At 53.5% G+C, this 8321-nt stretch overlaps 1 non-coding gene across 1 annotated transcript; it reads left to right on the top strand.

Annotated features, from left to right (window-relative positions):
• Positions 1-207: 207 nt before the first annotated feature.
• On the top strand, positions 208-280 carry TRNAA-CGC (transfer RNA alanine (anticodon CGC)). Its single transcript has one exon. It is a non-coding gene; the product is annotated as a tRNA-Ala (tRNA).
• The last annotated feature ends 8041 nt before the right edge of the window (positions 281-8321 follow it).

Genomic DNA, 8321 nt, shown 5'->3' with positions numbered 1-8321 from the left:
TCTGAAGAGCAACGCCTGTCAGCCTGACTGTGGTTCATTTTGTTCTACTGGGCGCTCGAACCAGAAATGTATTTGTGACAAATCCCAGAAAATCTCCCATTAACATGGGACTCCATAAAGACAATTAAAGGAAGTGCTGATCCTTGCCTGGGTGCTGGCAGCTGGCAGCATATGGTTGCTGAAGAACAGGCCTTCCTGGAATGGGGGGGAGGGTATAGCTCAGTGGTAGGGCACGTGCTTCGCGTGCACGAGGTCCTAGGTTCAATCCCCAGTATTTCCATCAAAAAAACAATGAACTAACAGATACACACTACTGTATGTAAAATACATAAACACCAAGTATCTATTGTAGAGCACAAGGAACTATATTCAATTTCTTATAATAAGCTATAATGGAAAGAATAGGAAAATACATATATGTATGTATATGTACAACTGAGTCGCTTTGCTGCACACCTGAAGCTAAGATTTTACACTTCAATAAAATATAAGAATTAAAAAATAAAAGGTTTTTTTTTAAAGGAGAACCTAATTACCTTCCCCTCCCCCCCCCCCGAGAGAGCCTCTGCCAGGTGTTACAACACGTCCAGCTGGGAGCCGAAAGCCATGTCGAACAGGCCTGACCCTTTCATGAATATTCTAGTTTCCTCGGCTGGAAAGTTTGAGATGTGAACTCTTTTACTCCAACAAGAGAAAAACTCAGTGGAGGACCCTGCCTGGAGGAGGTGAGATGCTTTCCAACCCTGTCTCCCCCTCACTTCTGGAAAGCTCCACGCGGAGCTTCTAATCGCCTCGGGGGCTCTCGGGGACAGGCTGACTCTGGAGGCCTGGTCGGGTCACAGGGCTCTTTCTGAGGTGGACGCAGGACGGCGGCTCTCGAGCGCCACCTGGAGGCGGAGGTGGCTGAGTACTCGGGGTGGAGGGGCTCAGGCCGCCAGGGGCGCCTGGGCAGGACCCTGTCCGCTCCGCCCGCCTTCGTTCATTTGCTCAACCTCGCGCTCGGGGCCCCGGACGGGCTCAGGCACGGAGGGCCGGGGCCCTGGGACACAATTAGGACCTGGGGAAGGGCCAGCAGACGCCAGAGCTCTCCCGGCTTCCTTTGGATTTGGGGTTTTTTGTTCTTTTCTTCACATTTAGTCTTACCAAATGTATTCCAACCCTCGGGACTCTTAGAGCTCAAGGGCGAAATGCTTATTTTTATGAACTAAGTCAACAGAGAGTAAGTAGGAAATCCAAGGGTCTTGACCCAAATGCTATCGCTTCCCTTGATTCTTTTAAAGAATCAGCTTCGTGCTCAGCGAGGAGTATGTTTTCTTAGTTCCCAGCCTAATTATGGCTGGCTTAGAAAACTCTGTTTTCAAAATGTAAAACACTACCCCAGTTCTTAGAAAGAGTTCTCAGGCGCCTTTTAAATCCCAGAAATGTAATGCTCCTGAACCCGAGCGAATGTAGCTACAATCTCAGGGGGTTTATGAATCACCTCTGCCCCCAGATCATCTACGGATGGATTAAATGTCCCTCAAGATCTGTTCAACGCCTGAGAGCCAAGTAGTACAACTGTTCTAAAGAGCTGGTTCCAAGCTGTTTTTAGAAGCCTGATTCTCTACAGGATGTCTGAGGAAGCAGCCTTGGACTTTGTACATGTTGTTCCTCTGCCTGGAACTCCACCGCTCCTGGGATCCAGCTATTTTTCATAATTCTGGGGGCGGACTGGGCTTGTACTGGTGGTTCTCAGAGTTTCTCCCGCGGTTACAGCCAGACAGCGGTTGGGCTGGAATCATCAAGAGGCAACTTTACTCACATGTCTGTCATCTGCTGGTGTGGCTGGGGCAGCCGGGGGCAGACTGGCAATCTCTCTCTCCAAAACGCTACTGTATGCAGCTCGCCTGGGCTTCCTCACCGCATGGTGGTCTCAGAGAGGTTGGACTTCTAATTTGGAATCCGCCTTCTCCCCAGACAAATGTTCTTAAAGGTCTAGGCAAAACTTCAAGGCTTCTTAGGACTTAGCCCTGGAAGACCCAGAAAGTCAATTCTGCCACATTCTATAGGTCAAGTTAGGCCAGCCCAGCTTCAAGGAACTCAGTCAGTGGATGGCAAGATCTCCTCCACCTGCTGGAGGGGCCGGGGTGGCGCAGTGGGGCTCCAGTCTCTAGGAGTCCCTACTGTTAGAGAGACTAGAGCCCTAGACAGGGCGTTGAGACAGAGCCGGGGCACAGAACACCAGGCAGATGCCACTTTCCATCACTGAGGTGTGAGGTACGGCAGATTATGGATGAGTGTGAGTGAGTGTGCATGATGATGGTATGTGAGCATGAGTATGAGTGTGAGTGTGTAAGTGTTAAGTGTGTGAGCCTGAGACAGTGTGAGAGTTTGGGGTGGGAACAGGCAACACCCAGTCCCTCTGGGACACTAGACCCAGTGACACAAGCCCCCTCATTGTCCACGTTCCTCTCATCCTCTTGAACTTCCCAGCCCACCGCCCTGCCCCACACTCTCAGGAGGAGACAGAGGAGTCTCAGGACCAGGGGCTCCAACCCTGGCTTGGTGCAGCCTCGTCTCTCACCTCCTCCAGAGAAGCCAGGTGCAGCACCCAACACTCAAATATTTTCCTTTTCTGTCATTGCTAACTACAGCTCCTCCAGTCCCCAGATCGCTGTGTGAGCTCACCGCCGTAATTAGCAATTTTCTGATACCATCCCAACACTAGTTAATTATTTCCTGGGAGACAGAGCAAATTTGTGGATGCCACTGGTGAGGGGAGAAATTCTGCTCCAGAGAGAAGCCCAGGCCCTTGTGTGTTCGTCCGACAGCAGTGTGGTCTCCAGAGGGGCTCGGGGACCTGGAGTGGGGTCGGGGGTGAGGACCTGCGGGAAGACCTGGTCGTCACCACCGTGTCCCTGCCTTGCTTCTCCTCTGCCTCACAAATACTGAAGCTCTGGGACCTGCTCCCCTGTGGTCCTTCACTGATGCTGCAGCCAGTCCACAGCATCCCTGGCCAGGGGCTCCGGTGGGAAGAGGGAAAGTTTGTCCTCGTCCTCCTCCCTCAGCTGCCTGTGCAGCCCCCACCCTCTCTGTGTCCTGACATCTCTAAACCGTCTTCACCCCACATGCTTAGGGCCCTGCTTTGTGTCTGCTTATCCCCTCGGGGCCAGTGTGACTTGTGGCCCCCGCTGGCAGGCGGGGCCTCCTGCAGGGGTGGGACAAGGTGGTGAGGGGGGTTCAGGCACAGACACGGCTCCTCACGGGGGTGCAGAACCCCCCCAACCACCACCCTACCTCTCCTCCCAGGGCCCCCTGGCTCCCCAGAGAGAGTGAGAAGGGGGAACCGAGAGTTCTGGGGGCACACGGTCACACGGGACACACCACAGACCCTCTCAGAGGCTGGCCTGGTGAAAAGAAGCAAAAACACCCACAAGGCTATTTTTGCTCGGGTTATTCTAGCGCCGGGAGCAGACGCCGGGCTTTCCTGCCCCAGTTACTCAAATAACCACCCCAGTGGCGTCTTCCTTTCATAAGTGAGAAAGTCCCTTCTGGGGGGAAAGTCTAGGTTCCTTCTCTGTTCCCAAAACTCAGCGGGGGCTGCAGGGGGGTCCAGGCAGGTGAGGCGCCCTCCCCACCCCACGGCCCCACCCCCCGCTCCGGCTCCATGATGCTCCTGCCGGCCACGTGCCACCTGGGAGATGCTGTCCGCTGAGCCCTGCCCCCCAGGCCCCCTTGAGCCCCGGCTGCGTCGTGAGGCGCCGTGCGGGGCTGTCTGCTGTGTCCCGAAGGCCCAGACTGCTGCTCAGTGACAGCGTGACCACCTGAGCCAGCTTTGGGACAGCCCGGATGACACCTCCTGTCCTGGGTGAAGGGCTCGTCATTCCCTCGATTTGGACCCGAACGAGTCACCCCGCCTGGTGCAGAAGCCCCGAGACCCAGCAGCATCTCCTCGGCCCCTGAAGCCCGGCCTCTCCGTGGCATCTTCACCCCTGCCCGAGAGGGGCCAGCTCCCCTTCCCGAAGCTTCCGGAAGAGCTGGTGGGAGGTGCGAGCCTGGCGCTGCGGCGGAGCAGCCCCCCCCCACCCCCACCCCGGCGCCGTGCAGACGCCCGACGGGCAGCCGCCTCACACCCATGTCTGCTCAAACCCTGCACAGCCCTTCCAGGGCCGCCTGTGTCCTGAGGCCCTCCCGCGCGGCTCCAGCCAGGGGCGTCCTCTCTCTCTGCGCCCGCACAGCCACCCTGAGCCCTTTCACTCCCTCCTCGCGTTCCTCCTGACACCTTGGAGCAGCCGCATCGAGGCCAGGCTCCAGGCGCAGCTCTGCCGTGGGCCGGGCCCCTCGCCCGCGCTGAGCCTCAGCTTCCCGCCGGTAAAAGGAGAGTAACAGTGCGGCCTCGAGTCGTTAAGAGGATTGAGTGAACACACGTGAGGCCCTGGGACCGCGGTCTCACACACGTGGTAGCTATCACTGCATCTTACCTTCCGCCCAGACTGTAAGCACCTTTCCTTTATTGGCTGAGTAGTGACTGCCTGCCAAGTGCTTTCACTGCTTCAACAATCCTCAGACCAGTTCCAGGAGCTGGGGGTCACCGTCCCATCTCATAGGTGGAGAAGAGGAGGTTCAGAGAGGTTAGCTAATTGGCCCAGGTCACACAGCTTAGTTGTTAAAAAATCAGGGATGATTTCGAACTTAGGCCCTTCCTCCAGCTTGTCACATCAGCCCCCTCTCCCTCCACAAAAACCCCCAATGACAAATCAACCTTTTTCTGAAATATATTGCAGGTTAGCCAGAGAGGTTTACAACAGATGATATTTAAAATCAGTTGTGCTCTTCAAGAAAAATCAGATGTGTTCCAGGCCTCAGTCTAAGAGGGCAGTGGTTTACACAAGCCAAGAAGCATTAGGAGCTTCCACCAAAATAGATAGGTTACTGCTCCCTGTGTCCTGCCCCGAGTATGTGCCACCGAGTCCGCCCACGGCCGGGACTTCTGGATGGAAGAATGGATGCTCACACGAGGTTTGCTGTTTGCAGGAAGAGCGAGTGAATATTGTCTCCAGGCACGGGGATTTGTGTCTGAGGAGAGGCAGTCTCACCAGTCCATCTTGGGCTCTGCCACTTCCTCCCCGGAGCCTCAGTGTTCTCCTCTGTGCAATGGGACTGTGTGAGGTCTTCTCCAGGACACCTGTGGCCCTTACTCTGCAGGAGTCCCTGAGTCACTCATCTTAGATGCTTCAGGTTACATCTGATTTCTAGGTTTGCCTGAGCAAGTAGGATAATGGGCTGAAAGGTGCCCCCCCAAAATGTGTCCACACCATAATCCCCAGAACCTGTGAATGTGACCTTATTTGGAAAAGAAGTCTTTGCAGATAAATCAATTTAAAGATCTTGAGATGAGATCATCCTGGATTACCTAAGGCGGCCCTAAGTCCAATGACAAGTGTCTTATACGAGACACACAGAGGAGGCCACGTGGAGACGGACGCAGAGGTCTGAGTGATGCAGCCACGAATCAAGAAACGCTGACAACCCCACCAGAAGCTGGAAGGGGCGAAGAACAGATCCCCTCCTGCCGCCTCTGGGTGGATTCTACCCTGTGGCGCTTTGACTCTGGATTTGTGATTTCCAGAATTGTGAGAGAATAACTTCCTGTTGTTTCCGGCCATCCGTCTTGGGGTCGTTTGTCCTTGGAGCTCAAGGACAAGACACGGATACCAAGAGTTTTATATGAACACAACTCGATGATACACATCTTCACTTTCAAAACACGTCGGTTTCACCTGCAAAAGTTTCTAAAAGGAACTGTTTGGCGGAATTACTGTGACTGAAATCAAGATTAGCCGCAGTCTGTTAGAACATGAGATGATTTCCAGGAAAAGGAAGCGGCGTCCGAGGAACTGACTGAACGAATCCCTCTGGCTATTGGGATGGTTGTCACCTTTACTGAACGTTCCCTTTGTTGCGGTCATTCTGTGGGTAAGTCGTCCCCATCTGAAGATTCTGGAACATCTCTGGACCACGTCAGCAGCAGAGACGCACCACAGGGCCTAAAACCAGTTGATGGTCGCACAGTCATCTGCCGCCGGAGGTAGCTGGTGGCCCTCTTATCCACAGCTCCGGCCCAGGGCAGTGAGCACACCCTCCAGGTGTCCACAACGGTGACAGCATTGCTCCAGACCAGACCACTGACAGGACCCTCAGAGATACCTGGCCATTCTTGCACACAGTCTGGTCAGCTGCTCCCACCACGTTCCCCGCAGCATCCTTCTCCAGGCCCACAGCCTCCCTCACATGCTGGCACCCATGCCCCGATGAGAAAACAAAGGCCACGGCATGAGCTTCCTGCATATCCCGTCAGTCGTCTCTGCCTGGTGAACGGTCCTTCCTTCTCCCCTTCCTGTCAGAGGACTGGCCCCCTCTGCAGTCTAGTCCAGTCTCCCCCCGGGTCTGGGCCCCACCTCCTCTGGCCTGCTCGGGTCCTTTGCTTCACCCTTAGCAGCGCTTTCCCCTGGATAGAAACACGGCCAAAGACATTCTTATGTTAAGAAACCACCAACACCGAGGGTGTGGCAGGCAGTTCCTGGATGAAGGAAGCAGGCTGATCCATGCCTCGTGAGATGGACCTCAGCCTCGCCAGAAACAGGGATGTGAATTAAAACCACCACGAGGCATGGCATTTCAATCAATTTTGACTGATACGTTTCCATCACATCAGATCACCTGACATGAAAAACAACCCCACGAGGCCCGGAGATGGTAAACGATGCGACTGGGAGCTTTCATTTCGGAAAGAACCTAAGTGGACATCAGAGGAGGGCAGACCTGTAACCTGAGGTGACGTCACACGATACGGATGGTCCATTGGGTCAGCACAGCGGCTTGGCGCGGACAGGGCAGGGGGAAGGGTGGCCCGGGTTTGAGAACATATGCTTGGTCAAGATGACTTTCTTTTGTTTTACTGAGGAGTGGAGGACAGTGCAAAGGATGTTCTCAAGTTTAAGGATAAAATGAGAGGCTTTTAGCTGTTTAGTTCCTCCAAGGAGTGCCCCCATGCAATGATCACGAGAGTGCACAGCAGGCAGTCTGCTGGGCGAGGAGTCAAAATCCAGAGCTCGCTGCCTGGTGTGTGTGTGTGTGTGTGTGTGTGAGTGTCAGTCTGTGTCTGTGTTCCCACATGTGCACACGCAGGCTTTGGAGGGAGGCTACACCGGCACTTCAAAGTCTACCCTGGTACCTATCAATTCCCATTTCTTAAAAATCAATGTGATGCATGTGGAAACCTATTAGAATTTGATCGAGTTGCCAGTGGGGCTGATGGTGTGGAATATCTTCTTGGTAATTTTCGGTATTGTGGAAGATTTCACTTCAAAAGTCTGGCCCTCGGTCCTGTCACCTTTCCATTTGCCATCCCCAGTAGAAGTTAGGAACTACAGCAACTTGCAAAACTTAGGAATCTTTTGCAAACTGCTCACGTTTGTGCTTTCTGAAACCCCGACTCTCGTCACCAGGATGATCAAAGCAGATGTGGGAGCAGAAGAGATCTGTGTATCCGCTTTGGGGGTCAGAAGAAGGGGGGCGCCTGGGAGCCCACACTCTGCAGCCAGGCTTGGAGAATGCGGATTCCAGAGGGGATGGAGGAAAACTGAGACGCCAGGACCTGCTGTGATGAGAAGGGAGAGACCCACACCTGCCGCAGTCGCAGTCGGGGAGCCTGGCCCTGGCTCACCACAGAGGGCCACGTGGTGATGGAACCAGCCTCTGCCCCACCTCCCCTTCCTTCACGGCTGGCCTGGGAGTTTCCACCCCCATCCCACTGGCCAGGTCCTCACTTTTCCGCCCAGGATTCTGTCCAGCAGTCAGGCCCTACCACCATCCTGGAAAGGCTGCTTTGACCCAGGCCTTCAGTGACTTCATGATGGTGAGAGCCTGGGGTCCTCTGCAGCCCTCAGTATTACGCGTTTATGTGTAGCCTGATTTTGTGACACTACTGTTGGTGATCAGATTATAAAGACTGATAGTAGATTTTGCCAAGAAATAGCAAGCCACACTGAAGTTACAGGCATAAATCGAAACACAAGGTGTTTAGTTTAAAAGGCCATTTCTAAACTTAAATAACAAAATCACTAACAGAAAATGTTGCTAATCCTCAAGGGATATCATGAATTTCACTAACAACATAGAATTATTTTTCAGATTCTATTCCCCAAAGTATCAAATGACAGAGTAATCGATTAAGTTTTTTTTTTTAAATGCAAGCAAAATGAAAACAGACACAGAAAATGCCAAGAGCAGGTGTCACATGAAGCACAGAAACAGTCCATTTGCCAAACATAATTGAAAGG

This window comes from Vicugna pacos, chromosome 28, assembly GCF_048564905.1.
Source record: "Vicugna pacos chromosome 28, VicPac4, whole genome shotgun sequence".
NCBI classification, from domain to species: domain Eukaryota; kingdom Metazoa; phylum Chordata; class Mammalia; order Artiodactyla; family Camelidae; genus Vicugna; species Vicugna pacos.
This window is presented reverse-complemented; position numbering and strand designations above follow the sequence as displayed.